General features: G+C 46.3%; 1 protein-coding gene across 3 annotated transcripts in view; it reads left to right on the top strand.

Moving 5' to 3' along the window:
• VANGL2 (VANGL planar cell polarity protein 2) overlaps positions 1-26876 on the top strand; it is a 68423-nt gene that overhangs the window by 16744 nt on the left and 24803 nt on the right. For 2 of the 3 annotated variants that reach the window (XM_075607738.1, XM_075607739.1), the window contains one exon: positions 23282-23461. The exons of the other annotated variant lie outside the window; for it this stretch is intronic. The gene's annotated coding sequence lies outside the window, so the exon portion shown is untranslated. The remainder of the gene's footprint in view (positions 1-23281; positions 23462-26876) is intronic. 3 annotated transcript variants of the gene reach the window in all.

Here is a 26876-nt window from a genome sequence, read left to right as displayed (position 1 = left end):
TGCGGGCATGATCATGGGGCGGTCCGTTCTGAAATGCAGGAGCTGAGTGCGGGTTTTGGACAATTAGTCGTGTAACTTTTGCCTGGGACACTTATGCGATTTGTTAGAATAAACCATGAACTTTTTGTGCGCGTTCTCTTTGAAGTATTATTCACCGTGGCTGCGACGTGGGGATATTTCCCCTTCTCGTCAGCTTCATTGTGAGCCGGGTTACAGATTCTGCAAACTGGTCTTGGGTTTCAAGACTGGGAAATAGCTGCAAATGTGGACTGGCCATTGCTGGGAGGAGAAAGCCATTGAACATTAAGTGTCCCCTGCTGGAAATGTGAAAGCCCCTCTCCCCTGCTGTTTGGTGATTTACAATGCAGTAGGTTTCTATTTGTAAACACTCAATCTCAGGCCTATTCAGCACTGCTCAGTGGGAGGAAAGCCTGTTAATTCTTCTGGTTTTAGAGTGGGAGTGTGTATTGCTCTGTTACTTATCCTCTTAACCCTCGGGGCTCTGTGCAGTGCGTAAGGGTGGCCCAGCAATGGAAGTGTTACATGTTCCACAAAGTAAAAGCTTCTCATGGTACGAGAGTCCAAGAAAGCGATTTATTTCCCCATCGGCAAGAATATTTTTGCCTTGTGTAGCGCCAAGTGTACACAGTGCTGTACATAGAACATTTGCAGGCACAGTGAGTCGCTTACAACTTAGTCGATGCCTGAAGCACAGGGAGGTAAAGTGACTTGGCTGTGTTTATAGTACTGGCTACAGTGACGCTACCTGTGACCTCACACGTTGCCGTCGCGAAAGTTGCACACTGGTGTGCGATGTGATTGGCTGCTGCCTGTCACATGGTGCGTCTGTCTGTGGAAAACTCAAATTATTTTGACTAAAGCGATTTTGGTCGCTGTGATGTCGCAGTCGCTACGGACTACATTAAGTTGCTTTGCGGCAGCACGCCGTCGCTGTAGCCAAGACTATAAACACAGCCTAAGGTCACAAGAACCAGGTTCACCCAATTCCAGGAAAGGGACATTACTAGCGAGCTACTAAATTGATGTTAATTAAACAATTATGATGTGACACTGTGGATTTTTCTCTGGTTTGCTGAAGAGCTGGGTTTTTTTTTTTTTTTACACCAACAAGTGCATGATACTTGACCACGTGATACTTGACCACGCAGCACAGTCTCCAAAAATGCCACAAAAATCCACCACGGGCAAAAAAAATAATCAGAAGTGAAAACTAAGCATAATAGCGAACGTGGTCAGGACACGCCCTGTAAGCACCAATTTTAGTTCCATTTTATTGATAAACTTAACCCCTTGGCTGCTAGAGCAGCATGCTATGCAGGACACGGATCAACCCCCCACTTTTCCCAATGCTTTTATAAGCAGCGCCTCCTAATGTTGTGGTGTAACGATCGCTGGGCTGGGACATTGCCCTGGCCTGTCAGTTTAGAAGCTGCAGTTAGGTGTGATTCGGTTGCTTGTTAATTCTTGAATGTGATCCAAAACAATTCGGGTTCGGACTGAGCAAACAAAGCTAATCAAACAGTGGTGAGGTTCCCGGGACTGCGAGTGATTAGTGACAGTCCCGCTGCAAATCTGCAGACTCGATCCTCGTGGTAGCGATGGGGGGGGGAGGGGGCACCCCTGGATCCTGTGATAATTCCGTAGGAGCCCTGGCTGGGATCACAATATGGCGGTTTAATGGTCCCAGGCTAATAGGAAGCCGCAACGTCATCCCTCGTGTCTTCCTATTGGGCCACGTGACGCGGGAGCTTTAAACTGCACAGAGATACCGGCAGCACCTACAGGAGGTTAAGTATCTTGGGAAGTAGGGGGTCCCCGCAGCTGAAATCAATGCGGCCCAGACCCCGGAAACCCCCTGCTTCAGAACGATTTAATAAAAGCCGTGTCACCTGGAGTGCTGCTTTAAACTGAAGATCTATGGGAGTGTCCAGGTTATCAATGGTCTCCCAAGATTGATGTATGTATATCTTTATATCGCACATACATACATACATACATACATACATGTGACCTACTAGGAATACGCGCTTCATACAAATAAAAGTAGACATTTGGGAAAATTAGTCCCTACCCCGAAGAGCTCACAATCTAAGTAGGAGGGTGTTATTGTAAGTGCATCTGCGACTGCAAGGGGACATGGTAAACACATGAGTTGTATAGTATCAGCCAGCGGAGCTACCCAAATGCTTCATTAAAGATGCGTTTTTAAGATGGGCCTTAAAGGTGGATAGAGAGGGTGCTAGATGGATATTGAGGGGAAGGGAATCCAGAGGTGTGGGGCAGTCAGTGAGAGAGGGCTTTAGGTGGGAGAGGGCTTTAGATACAAAGGGGGTAGAGAGAAGACATCCCTGAGCAAAACTCAAGAGTCAGGATGGTGCATAGCGAGAGATTACGGCTGAGATGTAAGGAGGGGCAGAGGAGGGTATAGTGAGTGATTAAGGTGAGATGTAAGGAGGGGCAGAGGAGGGTATAGTGAGTGATTAAGGTGAGATGTAAGGAGGGGCAGAGGAGGGTATAGCCTTAAAAGAGTGTGTAATCCAGGATTTAATAGGAAGCCAGGAGCAGGATTTGTGCAAGAGAGATTCTGAGACAGATCTAGGAGAGATTAAAGCGATTTTTATCAGCAGCGTTGAGGATAGATTGTAGGGGAGACAGGTGACAGGCAGGAAGGTCGGAAAACAGGAGGTTACAATAGTTCAGACTGGAGAGAATGAGGGCCTGCGTCTGGGTTTTAGCAGTAGAGTGAGAGGAAAGGGCGTTTCCTTGCAATATTGCTGAGGAAACAACTACAGGTTTTATCTACATTATTAATGTGAGGCTGCGATTATACAGCCGAACTGCAGGGCGCGCGCATCTGTGACATCACAATAGCGACGTCGCAAGCTATTGCGCGCGGCTGCAGGCTGAAATCTGTTTTTTGATTGGACAGCCGAGTCCCGTGACGTGGCAGTTGCAACCAGAAAACATTTCGAAAGCGCTGCAACTGTCGCCTGCATTGCAGTATCAAGCGGGGAGACCTTTGCATTTGGTATATGCAGTTTTCACGGAGCTAACAAACTTGTTTTTGCGCCGCGCGGTGTCGCTACGGGCATTTTTCTGTGTAATCGTGGCCTGAGGGAGGAGTCCAATGTGACACCTAGGCAGCATTCTTGTAGTACTGGGTGTTTTGATGGTGCTGCTAACAGTAATGGAGAAGAGGAGTAAGGGGGCAGGTAGGGAGGAAGTATGAGGAGCTCTGTCTCGGACATGTTAAGTTTGAGTCGGCGGAGGGCCATCCAGGATGATATAGCGGAGAGACAGTCAGAGACTGTGGTCTGTACAGCAGTGTACGGTCAGGGGTTGATGCAGTCTCCCCAGTGCACTGACGTTTGTGGTTCTCTCGCACTGTATACGCTTGCCTTCTGATTATCGGTTTGAGATCATAAGAATTCTCCGTCGGTAAATACATTACCACGTCAGCAGGCCCATTTACGCACTGGGATCCTGCACATCAGAATGGAAATATGTTTTTCTTTAACTACTACCTTGATGGGCTTTTGCATGGCACACAGCATGTAGGGTTGGCCAAGTGTCCAGTATTGAACCGGACTGTCCTGTGTTTGGACACTGTCCAGTAAAAAAAATAGGTAATACTGAACATGTATGTGTATACCGGTGTTGCCCCTCTGGACATAGTGACCTGACTGGCTTGGGGGGCTGGGCTGCTTCGTCCATCCTGATTTGGGTAATGAAGCCAATCGGGAGGAGGTGGCAGGGCCAAGGAGAGGAGGAAACGGCATGGACGTGTGTGTGTGTGTGTGTGTGTGTGTGTGTCACATCTTTCACCATTGTGTCCAGTATTTTTGGAGCAGCCACCTGCCAACCCTACACACACGTACCTGTGTGTATGCAACTCTGTGCCCATCTGGTTTTACAAGCCCAGGCTATCTCTGCCCTGAAGAGCTTGCAACCTATCTGCTGGTACTTGAGGAACAGGAGATGGCGACTGGCATCTGGCTTTAAAGTGTTCTTGTTGGGGATGATAATGTTTGGTACTTCAGATGTTATTTATAGTTGCCAGAGCTTTTCCAGCCTCACCGATTTATTCTTTAAATGTACTGTCCCTTCAAGTGCCATCACACCAGACAAAGTAACGCCCTTTCTGGACCAATAAAGATCCTAGACCTGTGACCACCACCTTGCAGGGTTGGGATGTTTTTAAATCCCCCCCAAGTCTATCTTTAATTACGTTTATAAACCTCCCGCTTTACCCAACTTAGCAAATGCATTTTCAGAGTTGGTCGCTCTGGCAGTGAAGGGGTCAGCCTTTAATAGCAGTCTGTGGGTAGAATTTAACCTTTACAATGCCACAAGTCTGGCATCCCCCGAGCGGCACAGGACCATGTGATGTAGCTTTGGTACCGATCATCTGGTCACAAACGCGCTCTCCCTCCCCCAATGTGAACGAATGTGTAGTGGGCTCCACATCCACACCGATTTGCATTCAGCACTCCCAACATGATCTGTCCTGCATAGCATGATGTGCAGACCTTCATCTTGTCCCTGTGCAGCAACAATCCCCCCTCCCACCCTAAGCCAAGGGACCTCCATTCCCTTTTCTCACTCTCCATCGGAATCCTCACCCGAGTGTGCCCGGAACACCGCATCAAATGGGAGAATCCTAGCGAAGCTGGCGGGGGAAGCGCAGAGGTTCCTGTTACACGCGCGCGATTAGAGCCGCGCCTGGACATCCGGTCGGGAGCACTAAAGACCTGGGAAGATATTTTTTTCCTGAGGGGTTTCTGACAAATGAAAGCTTGTTTTACCAGACTATCAAATGTCCATCTCTGCAGAGAACGAGAGGAGGTATTTCAGAGGCGCATACTTTAACATGCGCCCGTTTGTCACCTGAGCTTTTTCTTGGGCAATATTTGGACACAAAGGGAAGGGGGGGGGGAGGGGGCCTCTATGTATACAGCAGGGCCCTGCTTCTTGGCGCTTCGCTTCTCGGCGATCCGCTGATACGGCGGCACCGAGAAGGGGGCCGCCATGTTGATTTGTAAATCACACATGCGCAGAACGGGCGGGTGCGCCTGGCACGCATGCGCAGACCGCAGGTTGCGCGCGCATACCATAGGTTGCACATGTGCAGAACGGCAAAAATACTGGTTTGCGCATGCGCAGAAGTGAAAATCGCCGGATCCGCTTTCCGGAGATTTTCACTATACGGCGGGCCTCTGGAACGGAACCCGCCGTATACCCGGGGCCCTGCTGTAAATCATTTCTTTTTTAAAACGAATTGTATGCATGACGTCAAAAAAATCTATTTCTCACCTAAAATCATTAACGCACATGTTGGTGTCATTATTCATATTCTTATGCTTGGCGGACATGTTCTTATTGGTTGGATGGCGTGCGCCATGTTCATACTTATGGGTGCGTCCGCTTGCGTTTGTTACACCAAGAAAATGTTGACGATTTTGGCACATTCCTGGCGCATATTTTTTTTATACGTCTCATTTGCATATGTACAACTTCCAATGTCCGCCTCTTAACTCCACCTATGGTGTCATTCTTGGTGGGGGAAAAAAATGTTGACGCACAATACATCGAAGTTTGTTTTATAGACGTTGCACCAAGAAAGACGCTTGTCGTCACAAAGCGTCACAAAGCGACGCTTTATATAGTCCCGCTGGTTTAAAAGTGCAGTCCCTTTAAAAGAGGGAAAAAAAGGAAATCTAACCCAAATGTGAAACCATGTCTCCGAGCAACTTGAATATTTTCTCACACACACGTTTTTCTGTAAATAGAAGACGTTTCCAAAATGTCCGAAACTGCGTAATTTTTAAAGAAAACAACAAATGAAAAAATCACTTGTGAGCACATTCACATATCTCAGACAGGTCTGCAACCCTGCCTTTCCCCATTATCTCTTGGCATAAAATGCTTTCACTGCAGCAAGGAATTCTGGGAAATAACATGCAAACGAGCGCACACTGTCAACTTTTTGCGTCGAATCCATTTTAACATAGACCCCCTATAAGCTTATTCCTGCCGCATTACACCGCTTTTCAGCACAGCGGGGGTTAACGTGTGGTGAAGAAAACTAGAAATGTAAATTTCTCTGAAAAAATAGCCGGCATTATTTAAATTTTCTCTTCAATTCTGCATTATTTAAAGGCAAAGCTGCCACAAGAAATAGCCAAGTTTTATGCTTCTTATAAAACAAATTAAAAGCATATATGTAATGAGTGCTAAAGTGAGATAAGGACCTCTGTATCGTTCACGAGAGACTTTTTTTAAATTACACCTTTTAATTTGATTAACCCTTTAGCAGACCTGCAATGCAGTGAAAGCATTTCATTGATATATTTATTTGCCGTGATCAGAAGATGGCTAGTCCGCTGTTGCAACCCTGAGAAATTGTCTTTGCTTCTGATACAAAATATTGGATTAGAATTTGCTCCTTGGAGCTAGTATTCATAAGCATCTTTCAAGGGAGCGTCTGTCCAGTCCATTAATTGTCACAAAAAAAAAAAAAAACGGAAAAGGAGCGGATATAAATATATTACTATTACTTATATAAAATACTGAAATGGACAGTTATTGAAAACTCCACATCTTCATTCTATATTACCAGTCTGTCACCTCCGGTGCGGGTGCAATATTCTGCTCTGTTTTATATTGGTACCATATAAATAAAAGCTGGTTCCACCTATTAAGTGAAGCAACCGAGAAATGATTATATTTAAAGAATGTGCTACATATTACAAGGTGGCACTGTGTGCTGCTTTGCATGCCGTTACCCAGAATTCCTGGCGGCAGGGGAAGCAGTGCATGCTGGGAGACGATGGCGCAACGCCGGGTTGCAGACATCTGAATGCGCTCACAAGTTATCTTTTTATTTACGCTACATTACAGGAACTTGTTCTAAGAAATGGCTAGGAAGTTCCAAATCGTGATGATGAAATCATTAGGAATGGGGCTGGAATAACTATTTACGTAGACGCTCCTAAAGAACCCACTTCAGACCCTGATCCTCAGCGTGGGGGTTACACTCGGAGCTCCAAAGGTGTAATTAATTTAAGGACGCCCCACGAATCCTGGTGGCATGAGAGAAGGCAGAAATAAAAGGCTTGCATTCTCTGGGCGGGTGGTGGTGTCTTACAGCCTGCAGCCATATGACAGCTCCTGCCAGGTGATAAAGCCGTTTGGAGGAGTGAAGCTATGGAGGAGGGTTTCCATCTGTTAAGGTCCGATGATGACTGTCTGTGTGCTGAGGTCTCTTCCCTACATGTTAGAGTTGGTTACATACATAAACAGTAGCACATTATTGATCCTCTAGGCTCTTATCTCCTACGATAGCAGGAAGCCTTCTATAATGTACTGACTGCCTTTTACCCGCATACTTTTCATTGCTAATTGCCTTTTACAGTTAACTTCCGAATTCTCGCACATCTCATTGTTCAATCCCTCATGAGACGTCAAATAATACTTACTGGTGCTGTTAAAATGACCTTCATTGAAACGTTTCTTTATTACTGATTTATATCCCTGGTGACTGCATGTGCAGGATGTCGGCATTGCATGAAGCCGCAAAGCACGCTTGCTATATTCCGCGGGGCTTGCCACTTTATTTATTCTTGTACATATGCTTTGGGATCTCTGTTTCCGAAGCGACTACCTGCCCTACTCAAGGGGCCAACGACACAACTGGAATTCTGAACCATTTGATAAAATAGAAGCGTGTTTGCGCTTTCATGCGGAACCGGACCGCACCTGTGATCCTGTTTTCGGTCCGATTATGGTGATTTTTGTATCCGCGAGACGTGATGCCCTTCAGATACCTACTGTACATCTAAATGTGGCTGAGTATGTGACACTACTGCTTTTAAACTCTGGACTTGTTCTGGTTAGGGACTTTTTCTCTAATGTTTTGGGCTAATTCTGAGTATCTGGCCTTTTAGGTATTCTGCTGAATTGTACAATCTTAGGCAGTGGTGCTCAACTCCAGTCCAATACACATCCCCTCCCCCCCAAAGGTCACGTTTCAAGGATATCCCTGCTTCAGCACAGGTGGTGCAGTCTTCGACTGAGCCACCTGTGCTGAAGCGGGATATCCTTAAAAGCTGGCCTGTTGGCGGGGACTTGAGGACTGGAATTTAGCACCCCTGATCTAAGGCATGGTAAGTTGGCCACACTCGTTGGAGATTTCATATGGTTATCGGAGCAGTATGCATTGTTAAATAACTTCTGTAGCCCAGAGTTTCCCAACCAGTGGGAGGCAAAACTTGTCAAGGTGGGACCAGAGGCGGATTGGCCTATTGGGCGTTCGGGCTTGTCCCGATGGGCTGGTGCTGTGGGCCAGTCCCAGCTGCGGTAGTGGGTGGCTCCCCTGCTACTAATGCAGCCGCCGGCGGTCACTGTAATTATCTCCCTCCTGCTGTCGATGCCAGAAGTTGGATCTAACTTCCACCCGACCGGAGGCGGGAGCTGCGGAGTCCCCGGACTGGCACGGCATTGAGGAGACCTCCTCACCCCAAAGGGTGAACGCGTGTACGTAAAAATACACTCCTGGGGAAAAGTGGGGTTTTGTTTTTATCGTGGTGGGACTAGGGTTTTTTGAGTAACTGGTTGATGGGACGTGAAATGCAAAAGGTTGATTATCGCTCCTGTAGCCTGTGTATTGATCCCTTCTTAATACAAGCCTAATCTACACACACTTTACACGGAGCGCTCTCTCTTTGATACTGTAACAAGAATGCATGCTCTGACCTTGTGACCAATCCGCAAGCAGAGGGTCCACTGAGATTTTAATAAAAGGACTCTCTTTTTAATGTGTATTGAATGGAGCAGCGAAGAAGTCGATTACGGATGGTCCTCGTGGAATGTTATCCTGGTAGGGGTGTGATCCTCATTGTTTCTGCATTATAGCATTGTTACGTGGCAGATCTGGGTTCAAGGTCAGATTGGCGTGACCTTGGGTATGTTACTTGATCTTCTCCCATCGGCTCCCCGGGGCAGGATTCATTGTATCTGCATTGTAGTAACTTGTATCCAGCTACATATATTTGCAGTTCTGCATAGACACAGGCCTTCATAAAACAGGCTGGCCCAGCTAGCAACATGCTGCATGGTTTCCAGTCTGCAATATAACCATTCTATTTCATATTCTCTTGTATAGTGGTGAGTGCAGCTACATACATAGAAATTCTCAACTAATCCCTGTCCCATATAGCTTACAATTTAATGTTTTTCAATGTCTGAAAAACAGGGCAAGGAGCCAACACAGGGATTTGAATTGGGTTCACCCACTTCAAAGGCTATGACATTACCCCTGTGCTACGCCTGCTTGAAGAACAAAAGCCTAATTGTGACCCTTCTATACTTACAGCTGCTGCCCCCCCCCCTGTTGCTCACACCCTGAGCCATCTAACCCCTTTGTTTACAGTAGAAGTGGGGAGTGGGTAAGGTTTCTGTCCTGGAAAAACACGGACTTAGCTTTGCAGGCCCCTGCAGCAGAGAATGGGATAAATACACATACTAGTGTAACAATACTATTGTTTCTTTATCCCTATTGAATGTCGACCTACAGAGCATCCGAAATGTTCTACCTTGAATCCAGGGGGGCTCAACTACAGACCTTAAGTCCCCACCCCCACCCACCCCCAACAGGTCAGGTCTTCAGCACAGGTGGCTCAATCGGAGGCTCAGTCGAGGACAGACTGAGCCTCTGAGCCACTTGTGCTGAAGCTGGGACTGATTGAGACAGGGATATCCTATAAAGCTGACCTGTTGGGGGGGCTTGAGGACTGGAGTTGAGCGCCCCTGCTCTAATCTACCCCAGAGGTGGCTGCATGTATGCTTCTACAGTATATGCTGCTTTCAAAGTGTAAGTCACTGTATAAATATGGGATGTTGCTATGAAAGGCACTATATATAAGTATAGGTTGTTGTTGTTGCTGCTGCTATGGAATCCATACAGTTTACTTAATTTAAATGATGGTCACCAGGAATTTCCCTTATCAATTGGAACCTTTCCCCTCACCCCCAGGCCTGTATTTAGGCATAGGCCTATGAGACCCAGGCATTGGGCGGCAAATTTTTTTTAGGGGGGCTGGTGCTACGGTAACAGAGGCCCTGCTCTTTTCCCCATCAACAATAAAACTGATTGCCGGGGGAGAGCGTGGGGCATCTGTAAAGGTCTCTTACCTCCTCCTGCGGCGTCGCCCTCATATGTCACACGGTCACGTGTTGCCATGGCATCTCGTCAGGGCAATGTGTCGGGAGGTGGCATAAAGGTAAGTGCCTATGGGCAGCAAACTTCTTCAACCGGCCCTGCTTCACACATACCCCCTCTCTCCCCCCTCTCCCCCTCTCAACACCCTTTCTCCCCCTTTCTCCCATTCCAGGCCTCTGGAATCTGAGCTCTGCTCTCCAGTCATTGATTGAGTAGTTTTTCTCGGTGTGACCTTCTGCCATTATGGTCTGAGCACGGGGGTCCATTAAAACATTTAAAAAATATTTGTGCCTTGAAATGTCCTCGTTCATTAGTGTTTTTAGCGTGGGATTCTTTGCAGGCCCATCCACCTGTAACTGGTCCAACCTGCAAATTATACATCCATGTGATACATGACTACCATGTCCATTGTTCCAGTATCAGTTATGTGGGTGCAGAAAGCCCTGCCTGATAACCACACAGGAACAGCGAATGTGCTTCTTGTTTTGATGCATCCATGTTTTTCCATTTTATTTTCCAGTACTTGCAAGTACAAGCAAGTCATAATTGCCTGTGTAAAAGTAATTGTCCAGGCTCTCCTTGAACTGGATCCTATGCTTGTAGGGTTGTTGCATTGAACCACTGCTCCAGACTGCCTCTGCTACTACTAAAGTCTGCTGTGCAGAAATGGAATAGCTTTCTAAAATCTACAGATTACACTGAGGTTCCTATCTAGATCAGGGGTGCTCATCTCCAATCCTCAAGCCCCCTCCCCCCTCCAACAGGTCAGGTTTTCAGGATATCCCTGCTTCACCACAGGTAGCTTAATCAGATTGAGCTACCTGTGCTGAAGCGGGGATATCCTGAAAACCTGACCTGTTTGGAGGGGCTTGAGGACTGGTCTTGAGCAGATCTAGAGTATCCTTTTAATTCATTTTGCTATTCGTGAGTGTTTTTTGGGGTTGGACAGATGTCTGCATCAATAAAAACCAGTATCCCAGTTTAAAGCTGGTGGGTGAGGGATGAATGGGCCGAGATGTTCGCTAACCCCGTGAGACTTTTCCCCGAGACCCACTGAGTCGCGATGTCTGGTCGGCGTGAAAAAGTGGCAGCTCTGGATGTGGCTTCACAATGAAGGATCCATATTGCACTGTACTCTCCAGCTCACAAGACAGACCACGTATCCCGGAGATAAGCAATGAGTGCAGCCGCAGTGTTTGTTTATACCGGCTATGTTTAGGATTTGCCCCATGTGTTTTCTGGCTTAACCAAATTTTGTCTGGTGGCTCGGGGCAGGGGCAAGGCATCCCTACGGGTCTCAGGTTTCACCCTGACTGGTTTGCATCAGAGCTGTGTGTGTTGTAGGAAACTAATCCTATGGGAGAGTGCGAGGTGGCGGGGTGGGGGATGGAGTTGGGTTGGGAGCATCATCTGAGAACTGGACAGGAATGATGGATTGCACACAATGGTTTTACTGCTGTGACAGCAGCTGGCCGTGCTCTGTGGGGCTGCAGGTTGAAATGGCGGTGTCCTTGGCTATCTTTTTCTCTTTGTGCTACTGCATACGAATGTTTTAGATGAAAAGTGAAGCCCTGCTTTCTTCCCCCCTCTCTCACCCATCCAAGCCGTAGACACTGTCACAGAGGAAATGGCTAAAGAAGGAGCCTCCGTGACTACAAGACAACCAAGCAAACCGTAGCTGGATGCTTGATCTGTGGAGTTATAAGAAGTCAGTCTCTAATATAGGCTCCAGAGACAGGTAGGAACAAGCTGGAGATTAAGTCAATGAGTTTGTTGAAAGGTTTGATTGGCACAGCGAGATGACTCCCGTTTTAATTCCCCTTGTAGCAAATCGTCTCCTGACAAAAAGGATCTTTGACTATAGCAACACATTATTGTACGTACGTAATTCCTAAATCTTCTTATAATTCTTCTTCTTCTAGCGTAGAATAGCTAGTCCTTTTGATTGCTGTAATTATAGTATCTATAGCCTGGCTGTTTGTTTTTTTTCCTTATGCAAACATTTCTGGCTCTTGGAGCCCTTTAGGGAATGAGGGTGTTTTTTTAAAGCTTCCCTAGACGTACCAGGACCCCCCCATCGAGCTTAATGGATTACCTTGTCAATGAACTGTTGTGAATGATCCCTGGTACAGTCATCAGATCTACACAGATTAGACAATCTTAATACTAATTGGTGAAAAAGAAAGGAAACCGTTCTGTTTTATCAACAGAATGTTCTGCCTCTTCGTGGGGGTTTAGTGAAATGTTGCCATTTGTGTGTCCTGCACTAGCTGTAGCCAGGGTGGCCAACTCCAGTGCTCAAGGGCCACCAACAGTTAGGGCTTCAGAATATCTATGCTTCAGCACAAGTGGCTCAGTCTTCGACTGATTGAGGCACCTGTGTTGAAGCAGGGATATCCTGAACCCCTGACTTGTTGGTGGCCCTTGAGGACTGGAGTTGGCCACCCCTGGCTATAGATCATGTCTGTTTGTATGCTATAAATTCCAAAACTCCTATAAAATTAATGTAAATTCCATCAGCCCTCTTGACGGTGACTAAAGCAAGTGGCATGTACCAACCACAGCATTCGTGCTCTGGATAAGGGGCGTGGGGTGGATTCCTGTGTTGATCAGGTTAGTTGTTGAACTTCTGCTCTCCATTACCCATCATGACACATTGTACAAGTGACATGTCTTCTACCAATGGCTGTTTTGATATAGACCGATATTGGGTAATTGGTTGAAATGTGCCAGCCCTTTTATTAGTACAGTATACTGTGTTTGATCACCCTTTTCCTTTCTTTTCCATGCTTTGGGACACTATGTGGGCAGCGTAAATATATTTCTACTTTCTCAATGGTAAGCCAACTCCTGCCACACAGCCATTATTTCTTCAGTCCTAATACTGGACACGACTTCCTTTCTTGCTTATAAAGATGCCTTGTTTGACCCCAAGAACTAAACCTCGAGGGTTGATTTAAAACAAATAAGAACAGTTGTAGAAAATAAACGATCTGAAAATGCCAGTATAGACGAGTAATCGGAACAGCATAATTCCGCCTGGCAATTAAACACGGTGCTACATTTCCTTTGCACACTTCAACCAAAGACCTCGTGTAACATGCCAGGAGGTTGTAAAAGTTTTGTTATTTCAAATCATGTGCAAATCCTGCCAGAAAAGTTTCTATTGGGGTGAAAGGTTCATGCCCCTCAGTACTGGAGAGAACAGCAGAGCAGAACAATGCTGAATGTATCCCTCCAGCCATGAAGGTGCTAAGCATCGGAGAGCGGAGAGCGGCAGCTAAAACATTTGTGTGTTTGATTTCATGTTTAATGACACTGTTCCACTAGACAGAATTGCTGGCATTGGACCAATGTGAGTTATTATTTTTTGACATTTTATTTTAATCAATGTTGTTACATATTTGCATTCAAGGCACGTAAGTCTCTATAGATGCACCCCCCCCCCCCCCTTTAATACTTTGTCTTTCAGCAGTTTTACAATAAATTGGCTTTTGTTGGGAATGTACCTGAATCCCTTTTATTCCCCTCTCTCCCTGCAGCTGTATTGGTCCTAGAAGGAGTGAGATACTTTGTAGGCAATGATACTTTTTACCCTTTAGGTGCCAGTGGGGTCTCGGCACCAGGGTGCCATAGCTGTTCTGGCAGAACGTGGCCATGTTCTCGCGAGCTCACGGAGGGTGGGAACGTTCCTCTGCCGGCAGCATTGTGTTCAGTGTTCCCCAGCAGCACGCAATGCGATAACCCCTAGAAAACTAGCAGAAAGACCATGACTGAGCCACTACACCAGGGATGCCCAACTCAAGTCCTCCAAGACTACTAACAGGTCAGGTTTTAAGGATATCCCAGCTTCAGCATAGGTGGCTGTCAGTCCCAGCTTCAGCACAGGTGGTTCAATCTCCACTGATTGAGCCACCTGTGCTGAAGCAGGGATATCCTTTAAAGCTGACCTGTTGGTAGCCCTTGGGAACTGGAGTTGGCCACACCTGCACCATCATGGGGCTCCTGGAGTACCAGACCTCATGACCTAATGGCTACGTCATTGGAGCATCAAAGGGGTTAATGGACCAACCTATCAATCGTAAAACGTTTTCTTGTGCATACGCTTTTCAGACTCGCATCTGATGGAGACCTCGGTAGTCTCTAAAGCTTATGCTATATGATAACCCTGCATGATTGTAGGCCGATGCATTTGAATGAACCAATATTTCAGTCTTTTCTCTCCCTCTCCCGCGACACATTAAATGGCTGGATATGAAGTGATCGGTACAGTTTAGAATTCTGAAATACACTGTAACTAAACACAGAATAATGATTTATGTCAGTGTGGGTAGGTTTTTTTGGTGGATGTTTAGACAGGCAAGTGCACAATCCTGTATTCCCACACAATAAACAAGCATTGCAGGCCCTTTTACTGTATAAGATAAAAAACATATATACAAACCCCTCCATGCATCATACGGGATTCCCCAGGACTGTTCCACTCTCTTCATCATGCAGTGTTTATGCTGCACATATAAATATTCTGGCAATGCACAGCCCTCACCGCTGCTAAATCTTTATAGTGTATACTTAGCAGACAGGATGGGGCTGGGGGGGTGTAAATGTTGATCTATGACTCTTAATATCGCTGCTTTTTCTCAACGGTTACTCCAAGATAAATGTCCTAAAAACACAGGAACATCTTTGCTATTCAAGGAGAAATACTATTCTAGACTAGAATTTCAAGTAGTGGTAAGACTGTCCTTAAGGAGCTGCATTTGTTCTACAACCCAAAGAAAAATGTGGAAAGAGAACGGTTGTCTTTTAATGTTCAATACTACCTAAATGTCTTTAAATAAAATGGGGGTTATTCAGAATATGACAAACGCCTTAATTATGTATTAATAATCAGTGGTCGACAAATCACCAAAAAATCTACTCGCCGAACTAAAAAATCTACTCGCCACCTAGTACCACACGTGTGCTGCTTGGGCCAATAGGAGCTCGCCACGATGTTAAATGCACTCGCCCGGGGCGTGCAAATGTATAGGTTTGTCGAACACTGTATAATAAGTATTCACTGGAATGACCTGTGAGTAAGGGTGAGAGAGAGCAACATCTCAAAAATCTCCATGACTGCTATAGAAAGCGATTCTCGCCTCTTCTGCGGAGAGACGCAAGGAAAAGGTCAGTGGGAATGCTTGATAGTGCTCAGATGGCAGGGGACTTCTTTCTTCTATCTTCCCACTGGAATCCTCGTTACGAATTGTGTCCTAGAAACAGGGCACAGCATCTTGGTGCCTGTATTGGAATGAGACTGTTCTATATTGCACCGTATATCCTATCTATCCATCAGATTATTGGGAAATGTATTCATATAAACGGCATGGAAAATAAAGTGGCTTTTATGTAACCTTCACTTGTTTCAAGACACCATGGGATTTGTGTAAAATCGCGGAGTTTATACGTAGAATGCAATTTTTATATTGTCTGTACACCTGCATGATATTGTAAACGCACACACGTCTTTATGGACGAGAGTAATGTGTCATTCTCAGGAACGGCAAAGTGGCAGATGTAGACCCATTTCTGCATAGATGGAGTTTGAGTGCACCAAGCAAGTTCCTAAAACAAAAAGTCTGTGCATTAAAATGTAGTGCATATATACACATTTAACCATCTATCTATAGGCTACACAATTAAAATGCCATGTCAAAATTAATAGAAAATAACAAATTAAAATAATGTATAAAGCGCGTGCATTAATTTTTTTAATGCATCTGTTTTATTAGCCCTTCCCCCTCCCCTCCTCTCCCTTCCTCTCCCCTCCCTTCCACTCCTCTTCCCCTCCTCTTCCCCTTCTCCTCTCCTCCCCCTCCTCCTTTCCCCCTCCTCCTCTCCATACACACACAGTTGAATTAATAAAGGTACACTGTGCTATTTGCAAACACGCACACACCACCCTCGCATACATACTCGACACAGACACACACCTCATGAAACCGTTTCACTCCAGCCAGGTAAGTGCAGTCCAGGGACGGACTCTGTTCACCAGGTCTCTACAGTTCCCAAGTTTGAGCTCCGCTGAACCTAGCCCCACCCCTGCAGAGTTACAGGGGGTGAAGGGTGCTCTGCACTCTTCAGCTCCCCCTAGTGGTATGAAAGGGCTGTGCCATTACCCATTGTGTTTTTCCTACACAATTGCTATTACACGTGTGTGTGTGCGCACAGAACCAGGCCAGGCTTGTAGTTTTTGCTCGGTACAGGGGCTTTCGCGACTCCTTTTACCTGGTCCGGCGGGCCTTTCTGCTCCTCGGCGTCACAAGCGCCATACAGTGCCATGACGGGACGCTGCAGGAGGGGGAGATGCCGCCGGACCTGGTAAGAGGTACTTACAGAGGTCCCACACTCTTCCCCAATGATTAGTTTAACTGCTATGAGGAACAGCGTGGGGCTGGGTGCGATGGCGCCGATGGAACCGTCATCAAGACACACACACACACCTGTGTATTTTGCCCAATTTGGCTCAATGATCTGTCATCATGAATTCTCCATTACAAAACACCTTTTACCCCACACAGCACAGTGACCAGTACCTCCGTTACCCGTTCCACTGTCAGATATAGTGTATTGGAGCAGGGGTGCACAAACTTACCAACATGCGCCCCCCTGTCTCCTCTCCCTGTACGTCTCCAGCGTCAAATGACGCCACGGGGTCGTGGCGTCATCTGATGCCAGTTGCCATGGAGACGCGTTGCTGGAACTCCAGGTAAGTGAAAAGTCTTGCGCGATCCCTGTCATTATTTTAATGCCTCCGGGAAAGCGCGGGGCCTCTAACAACTGCGATCCTCCCCAGAAAATCTCACCCCCTCCACGCCCACTTTGCGCACCCCTGCACTAAGGGGTCTTTTTTAATCAGTCTCCCAACTGCAAAACTGGGGTTAAAAAAAGCACTAGATTTGGGGGGAAACATTTCCGTTGAAGCTAATGCTTTTTTTTGTTTGATACGGTGTTTTGCGCAGTTTTTGTACTATAAGTTTTGTATATGTAACGGGTATTCCACCCCACCCAATCGCGTATATAGTGTGGGTGCAGAGAACATACAATGTTACCAGGTGTGGTGCGTTACCTGTTGGCTCACAGGAGGGCTGAGTTTCCGCCACGGGGAACCTGGGGCAATTATATTAAGAGTAACCCTGTACTCGGTGCAGCGCCTCCACCTGCGATGGTTCCTAGCAGAGCAGGAATTGTTCCTCGCAGGACACATATAATAACCACATACACGGTATGTATAATAACCAACGACTTTTACTTGCGAGCATATGAACTAATAACAATACACATAATACCGGGTGATCCCACCCCGTGTCCAGTAATCCCCCACACAATGTCCAGCAATCTATAGAGAGCGGATATGTGTGACTGCGCAGTCACTAAGGAACTACTAGGCCTGTTGGTGCACGTGTAGGTCAGAGTTACCTGCCGAGCACTCCAGTGCTCGGGCCTGCAACGGACTTCACAAAGGATCTGCCGCTTGGTGATCTCCGTCTGAACCTGTGGTTCGTTGTCCAGGGTCCGCCAGGGGCGATCCCACCCTGGAGATAGTCTCTGTCTCTGGGCACAGACTTGAGCCCAAGTCTTCTCTCGGGAAGCGCAGCGTCCGCTGTGTCCCTATCTAACACTAGCGCTACTGTGACGGGCTCCCTAACCTAGGGCCTGTCCCTGTAGCACCACAAACTGGGGAGTGAGGACCTATCTTGGACCTAAGGGGTTAATAGCCTGCTCCCCTAACTCTTCCCGGTCCTGACTAACTGAGAACTAGCACTCGCAGCCAGTAGCTGCAGCCTACTGGGTGCGTGCAGCAACCGTGCTGCACAAACCCTGTGCCTGCTTGCCAGACCTCACAGCACTGACAGCCGTGACCCTGACAAGACAGCACACACACACGCACTAAGGGCAGCGTCCCTATCTTGGGCCGTCCCTTAGCAATTACCCACTAACCTGGTGGGGAGTTGGGGCCTACCTGGGATGTGGGGGACCTTACGCGGTGCAGGAGCTTCACTCGCTCCCTGCACCCTTCCTTCCCCTTCAGCTCCCCAGCTCCAACTAACTAACTAACGTGGGCTCAGCGCGCGAAATGTATCCTTCTGCCTGCAGGGGGATCCTAAGCCCTATTGGCTCCCTGGCATCACGTGGGGCACGCAGAGGCTCATGGGACTCGTAGTCCCTGCTCAGAGCCTTCCCTGGTAGGCTAGGGTTTCGCGGGCTCCTATCTGCGCATGCACGAGCTATCTGTGGGGCTCCTAGCCCCTGCGCATGCGCAATGCACCTCGCAATGGCGGCGCCCTGCTCCGCGAGCCTCCGGGACCCTAGCGACGCGACTGCGGCCGTAGCAACGGCCCGATCGCGTCCCTGGCAACCGGCCGCATGCAGGAAAAGACACGCTGCTCCCTGCTCCGGCCCCCACCCTTGGAAGCAGCCGTCGGGTCCGTCGCTGGTAATGGCGGCACCCGCGACCGCGCTGCTCCACAGGAGGGGGGGCTCCAGGAGCCGCTAGACACCAGGGCTACATATAGAATTAATGCCATTTACTAATCCATTAAAAGTCCATCTAAATTGTCTGCCTAGTTCAACTTGGCTTAAACCCTAAAAAGACTGTTACTAGTATTAGTGCAGAATGAAGTTGCCCTGTACCAACACAAAAATGTATTTGATGCAGCACCGATGTGTCATTATATAGGTGACAAAATGTATTATTTTCAAAGTATGGCTATTATTAATAATATTACACTAATTGGTATTTACGCAGAAGTGAAAAAAAAAATACACATACTTCTGTTTGTAAACTCACTTGCAGCTGGATAAGCTGTGTAATACGCGGGCAGAAGCTTATAGGGATCCATGTCAAAATGGATAACAAGCAAAAAGTGACACACTGAGTGCTCATTTGCATGCCATTACCCAGAATCCCTGGCTGCCATGGAAGCATTGTATGGTAAGAGACAATGGGGAAAGGCAGGGTTCTGGACCTGTCTGAGATGTGAATGCGCTCAGGAGCGGTATTTTTATTTTATTTGCGGCACACTGTACGCGGGTGGGATTGGGCACTTGTGACGCCCCCCACTTTGCTCACCGCTGTATTAGAGGAATCTCGGCCGCGTGCTCACGTGACTTGGCAGTTATTGGAAGAGACATGCTAACCTGCACAACCCACCCAGTTCCACCGCACAAAGGGTGCCTGTCACAGTCATTCTCCTGGCGTCCCACGCAGACTGCCCTTTAGGGCTGTGTTTTGTAGCAAGTTACAGCCGCATTGTCTCGCAGCCGCTGTCATTTCACGGATAACGTACTTTTTGTCCATTCTGTTTCATACCTGAGTTTATTTTTTCCCTCTGTTTACAATGATTACAGCTTGCGAACAATAGCACATTGTTCTGTCTTGTGGCAAGATTTCTTAACCCCTTTAGCACCTAAGGGGGCCAGCAATACAGCACTTCAGCACATACAGGGTTAATGACCTGATAACCAGGCTATACCTGCTGTATGCGGCGTTGCATTTTACTGCCATGCGTCACATTTTGTCGTGATTAAATCTAATGCCGTAGCATGTTTGTGGTATTATACAAATATCTCTGATCAGAATATAATAATCTTCTCCTAATGGTATGCTTATATTCAATATACAAGTTATCCCCTTCAGTGCCAAGGGGCCATGTGCTTCAGATTCGGTTCAAATCTTTGTGTGTGGTGATTATATATCTATATCTCGGGGGTCGATTTTAAAAATATAAAGAAGTTGGGAGCCAGACCAAATATTAGGAGCCAGAGCTGTCACGGCAACAAACTTTGCTGCATATAAGGCTGCGCTTATACAGCCGGCTACGCGACCGATGACGTCAGTCGCCATTGCGACGAGTTGTATTTGGAAGGTTAGGCGACGTCGCTGGATGACGTCATGAAGGGGGAGGGCAGAGGCACGGAGAAGCTCCTGATTGGCCGCATGGGGAGACCGTCATCGAAAAAAATCAAATATCCGTGAATACCAGATTTCTGGTTGCACTGTCGCTCCGTCGCTTTGTCGCCGTCACGTGCACTATAAGCGTAGACTACGGCAACAATGCCTTTGTTTTGCCGCGATGGCGCCGTCGCCGGCACTGTAAGCGCAGCCTTGCTAATTTCATACTACCTAATCTTAGGTTAAAGCAGCAGTCCAAGCTGCCGTTCTTGAATTAAAAAATTTTTCGCATTAATATGCGCATCAATACAATCCACACAGTGATAAGTAATGGACTAAGTTGCTGATTGATCGGTAAAGACTCGGGTCGGGGATTCACTAAATGGCTGTCCATGCAGTAGAAGAGGACCAAAGAGGCAAAGTTCTGTTGGGAAGATCGTGTCACCAGGCAGTCACTAGATATAATTGGTGCCCCATGGCACTTACATGTGGTGGGCGCCTACTTGCTGCCGCCCTCCTCACTTTGAATCCCAGTGTCAAATGACACCGCAAATGGTGTCACCTGGTTCTGCGTTGCCGTGGTAACGTGACATAATGCCGTCAGTTCACATTACGTTGCCATGGCTACGAGACGCCATGTGACGTTCGTAGCATCATTTGACTGTGATTCGAATGGAGAAGGAGTGTGGTTGCAAAGAGGCGCTCACCCCATGTATGTGTCTTCCTATCAGGGCCGAAAGCGCGTCAAATGTATACGGTGCAAACATTTTTGCATCCCCCAAGTTTTGCAGCCCTAGGCACACGCCTAATGGTAAATCCGCCACTTGGTGCTAGGCTAGAGAGAGAGCAGGGCTCGAAAAGGGGTGTGCCAGAGCCTGTTTCAGAAGAGGAAGGGGATGTGACTTTGTAAATGGTTGCTATAGAAACAAAAAAGGCTTGTTCTATTTTAATACATTAAACATGTCATTTAGAGTTGTTTAAAAAAAATGCTACAAGTATTTTCTCATAGTACAGAACTGATTATTTTTGATTTTTTTAAAGGCACGTAGGATATTGCTTGGTCTGCAGCTTTAATTGTTGGAGATAGTATTTTTTTCTCTGCGACATTCCTGTTAAAGCTGCAGTTCAAGCTGCCGTTTAAAAAAAAAATATATATTTTTTTTTCCCATTCAATATGTGCATCAATACAATCTGCACACTGACAAGTGATTAGCTAAGCTGCAGATCGATCCGTTCTCCTGTAATCGTTCGCTTGCTCCGGGTTATTTAATTCCTTTCTTGCACAGCATTGTGGGCAATGAAGCCCTGGAATATGATTGACTGGGTAGTTACTAGATACAATTGGTACACTGCTAGAGAGAGGACGGAGCTCAACAGCCAGAGCCTATCAGAAGGGAAAGGGGGCTGTCACTTTGGAAATGCTTCCTACAATAGAAACATTAAAAATGTCTTAAATAGAATGTTTTTTTTTTTAATGCAACAAGTATTTTCTCATAGTACAGAACTGATTTATTAAAAAAAAAAAAACATGTAGGATATTGCTTGAACTGCTACTTTAATCCGTGCAATCCTTTATTCGTTGCCACGGAACACAAGTCTTCATATTTCTTGGCTGGTTTACAGCAAGAGGAATGTGCCGGGGAGAATTGGAGAGATACAGTATTTTATGGCTAGCGGTCAGTAATCTCCCTGCACAGGGACTGCGGCAGTTCATGTTGATGGATGGGGGTGAGATGAGGTAATGAACTCTTGGAGTGTGAGCGTGGGACACAGTCTAGGGTTTCCTACCGTCTGCTTGTATTGCCAGAGCCAGGAAGGAATTAATAACTATTAGCCTCAAATTGAGCTTCTCAGAACATGCCCTGCATGTTTGGCTTCATATGGATCCATTGTGAAGCAGTGAGACGACATAACTCAATGCATCTTAAGTGCTTATCTGTGCTCCATTCATCAAACTGTCTCAGTGGTTCAAAGCTGCCCAAATATTGGACATATTCTTGTCTCCAATTTGTGCTCGGATAATTGCTAATCTTCCTCTCAGATAATGCATGGTAAATCATTCCGTTTCCATAATATCCGTATGTATATTATATATTTCTATCTGTTGATATTCGCACGAACAGGGGATGCCACGCGACATTGAATTCCCAGAGACGTTAAACCTAGCTTGCAAGAACTCATTATTTAACGTTCTGAAATGAATTGCCCAAGATCACAAGGAACTTGTATTGAGATTCATACAGCTGCTCGTAATACACGATTTTATCACCACTAGGCCAGCGTTTTATTGTCCTGCCCTAAATTGTGATTGATTGCAAGCGTATCCTAAAAATGAGGCAGAATGGCTTCGCATCTATGAGTTGGATTTGCTGATTTAGTGGGGCTCTCTGTATGGACCTCATTTTGCTTACCCACTGGCCTCTGAAGTGGGAGAATTTGGATTGAGTGCCTTCCGTGTTGAGCAAGTCGCTTTGGGGTTTATTTACTAAGCGGTGCTAAGCCATAAGGCACCTTGCAGTATTTAGTTGAATTAGATGCGTAGGGACAGGCAGGTTAACTCAATCCCATATATCAAGCAAGGGAACCTTCTTACTTGTTGAAGTGTATACTTGGGGCAACAACATACAAATAAACAGGGGGGGAAAGTACTGAGGGAACACTGGGAAATGAGAGTAATGGAGGGGAAGGGGAGCTGTGAGGGAAGTGGGCTACATGCAGAATATAGGGATAGGTGAAAATCGGTAACTTTACCAGGATAGGAGAGATGACTGCTCGCGATGGATGCTGGTACTAAGAGACAGCATGCTGGTCTGGGCTGATGGGAAATTAACTGTGACAAAACCACCTGGCAAGGGGGTTGACAAGAAACCCACAAGGAGTGCTGGCAGCCTGAAGACAGAGAAAAAACACAATCCTGTTCCAGGACACCCCCCACTAGTTGCCTTACAGCTCGACCATTTGGGGAATTTGGCCTTATATCACCATGTGCCTCTGGTTCAAAGTTGAAGCCTGTTGCCATCATGCACTGGGCTCCAGCGATGAGTTCATTATAACTGTGGGCCGCCAAGCAAAGGATTTCATGGCTGCTACTCTTCATTTTTCAGACTTCTGCTGTACGTCCCATGAAAGGAATCGCTTGTGAGGAGCCTCGATGCTGAGCTCCACAGGACCACGTGTCTTTAAGTTTGGCAAACGGGATTCGCCCTCGAGTTTTTCCAAGATGCACAAAGGTCCGTAGGATTGATTAGACCAACCAACATCCGTCTCCCTGTGCCCCTGCCCTGGTGAGTACCGAGAATGCGATGCTGTGTTGTTATAACATAGGGAAACCCCAAGACTCTCCTTCCTACCCAACTGGTGAGAAAGGTATCTTCCAAGAACCAGTCTCAACATCAAAAGGGTTTGAATGCTCTCCAACTACATCTTTTCAGCAGGTGCACTTCATGCTTCTGAGAGACCAGCTGTTACCTGCTGTATCAAACGTGTGTGTGTGTGTGTGTTAGGCTGCATAGGTTGGGGCAGGGGTTCTCAATGCCAGTCCTCAAGACTCAACCCCCCCTCCCTCAACAGGTCAGGTTTTAAGGATATGCTAGCTTCAACACAGGTGTCTCAATCAGTGGCTGAGCCACTAATTGAGCCACCTGTGCTGAAGCTGGCATTGATTGAGCCACCTGCGCTGAAGCAGGCTGAAACAGAGATATCCATAAAACCTGACCTGTTGGTTGGGGGGGGGGGGTCTTGCGGACTGGAGTTGAGAACCCTTGGATTAGGTGACTTCCACGGTAATTGCTTGCTCTACCCAGCACAAGTAGAGGAACTGCAGTGGTACAGTATATTTACGCAAACATTTTAGGAGAGTCTGTTTTGAAGAAGGGAAAAGAAAACCTCTAATTTAGCGGGGATTGCTGCTTTGAAATAGCTCTGACTCGCTTGTGTGTGTGAAAGCGCGGGGGAGGTGGGACAGGGCTGGCTTTTATCTTGATTTTATAAGCCCTCTTGGGTCAGCCCTTTTGAGAACTTATCCCTTTGCGAACGGGCATGATCTCATTGCTCTGAGAAAAGCACAGGCAGGTCGCCTAATGATTATAATACAGGCGGCAGGAAATGGAAAACAATGTTTACACTTCCATTTCTTTTTCCCCCTACACTGGGTTGGCGTTCCTGTAAAGCGCTTGAAATGTCTCATTCTGACTCGGTCATCTTCCAAGAGCGAGAATATTCGGAGGAAGCTCGGGCCCGCTCTCCGTATTTTCAGGGGAGAAGGAAATTCAGGATAAACGGTGTTCCCACGCAAAATGAAGTGCACAAAATATTCACTTCACACACTCTTTTTTTTTTTCAGTTGCAGAGCTGTATTGGTGGGATTTTTGCAGGACCTCTTAACACAATTGAGTTGCCCCAACCAATGCAGTATTTTGCCCCTCATTTATCATGCACAATTTGTTAAAGCCGCAATACTACAGTTCTCCTTTTTATTCGTATATGTAAAGCACGTGAGAATGTATAATTGTACGTTCTTACCTACGCTGGGAATCGTTTGCTGCTCCTGTTATATCCTGTTTATATATCTGTCAAAATCCTGACGGTGTGCCTAACTAAATGGCCGCCTTTCAGTTTCAGTCAATCCTTCCGTCGGTGTAACTCAGCAGCTACAATGTGTCCTTAGTCCTTTATATTACTAAGGTAACATGATCTATTGTTGCAGTTTACAGCTGAAACTGCTGGGTACATTGGCAACAAAGTATCGCAAACAGGAAAGTGCTAAAGCCTGCTTTAGAAATCAAAAGATGCTTTAAAACTCATTAAACATAGCATAAAGTGTGTTAAATAAGAATAATAATAAAAAAAAACCAGAAGATTTAACATGTTTTTGCTGCTTTAAACCAGGACCAACGCAGAATTTATTGCGTTAATGTGTGCTTTAGGCAAATGGTAAATTACAATGTGGTTTAAAAACCCTCTAATGTCTCAGTGAATTGACGAAATAAACAAATTGTATATTTGAGTCAAATAAGGGGTTTATTATGATTTAACTTTTTGCCATAAAGATATATTTTATATCTGATAAAAGTTGAGTTTTTTTTTTTTAAATTTAACAAGCCCTCTAGCAGCAAAGACGTTTCCTATCTGACGAGTTTCGAATGGCTCCGCAGACGTCTTTCTGTGGACTTTGAACTGCATGAAAACAAAAAACAGGCTCTACGGGTTAGCGTTTGAGGCCGGCTAAATGGTAGCGTATTATTTCCCTAATGTAAACGCACGATTATTACTGCACTGTTTTATAAATTGTGTTTTAAACTGTTCCAACTAGGACCTGGAATGTGCTATTTAAAAGTGCTCTCCGTCATAAACACCCACATTTTAGTGTCGCCTGCGTGGTTAGGGGGGAGGGTTGGTAAGGGACCATTCGTAAAAAGTAAGCGGGGGAGGGGGAAAGGGGAAAGAGCAAATAAAGATCGTTCTAAAAAATCGTTCTAATACCACGTAATATGCGGGGAAGCCTGCTTCACCTTTTGCTCAGGAAGATGTTCACTCCTTTCAAATAAAGGCAATTATTTATTTATAAAATATTTTACCAGGAAGTAATACATTGAGAGTTACCTCTCGTTTTCAAGTAAAGTCGTGCGTTCATACTGCGACGGTTACAAGTAGAAGAGGTGAATGTCGCATGGGGATAATGACCCCCAGACATGCAGGGAGCCTACTGGTTTTTTGGGGGGACAATTTTATTACTTGTGATTTTTTTTTTTTTATATATATATCTATGAACCAGTTGGATTCGAAATGTGACCCCTTTTTTATTTCCTCCAAAAAGGCCATTGTTTATCATTTGTTTTTGGGGAGGGGGGTGGAGAGTTCCTTTTTGTTTTGCCCTGGAACAAGACAATTGGTAAATGGTTCTGCAGCACTTTACGTGGGGGTGAATTGAGTCGGCTTCCAGATTCATTACAGGCTTTTAACACTGTTGCAAAAAAAAAAAAAAAAAAAAAAAACGTGGACACAAAAACACATCTAAATCTTCCAGCAAATGCTAATTAAAAGCTATGCTCCACACAAAAGCAGTTTGCCAGCTTCTGGGTGTAGCTGTCCCAGGATGGTTTAAAGTTTTTTTTCCTTTTATTTCCCGAGGCTTTCATATTACAGCTCCCTGGAGAAATCCGATCTCTGCTGCTGAACAAAGGGAGAAGGGTTAGAAAATGAGCTTCCCCCCCCCCCCCTTTCTTTCTGCCTTTCTCTTCTTCAGTCTTCCCTCCCTGCTCAGCCTCCACCCTTCTCTCTCGCTTTCTCCACCCAGCTTCTCTTTCCAGGCAGTTACTTGGGAGAATGCTTTTAGGCCCGACTGACATCCCCTAGGTAACAAGGGGGTGGGGGGGAGGAGGAGGCGCGGAGAGGGCCTTTTGGTTGCCATGGTAACGGAGGCAAAAAAAAACCCGGCATTCGTGGGACAAAAGCCTCCCGTGACCGCAGCATCCTGACCCTCTTCATCGGCCCCCCCAAAGCCAGTATTAGGAGGCAGTACATGATTGGTTCTTTATTTTGAAATGGCCGTTTGGTCGTGTTTCCATGGTAACCTGGCATAGACATGTCACCCCCCCATCTCACTCTGTCCGACCCCCACCTTTCCATAGATGTCATCCCCATAAATGCCCGTTTCCCCAGGGAGGTGCTGGCTAGAATTCCTGTTTTACTTACTTGACC

This window comes from Ascaphus truei, chromosome 7, assembly GCF_040206685.1.
Source record: "Ascaphus truei isolate aAscTru1 chromosome 7, aAscTru1.hap1, whole genome shotgun sequence".
NCBI classification, from domain to species: Eukaryota; Metazoa; Chordata; class Amphibia; order Anura; family Ascaphidae; genus Ascaphus; species Ascaphus truei.
Note: the sequence above shows the minus strand (reverse complement) of the source record. Positions and strands in the feature narration are given on the sequence as shown.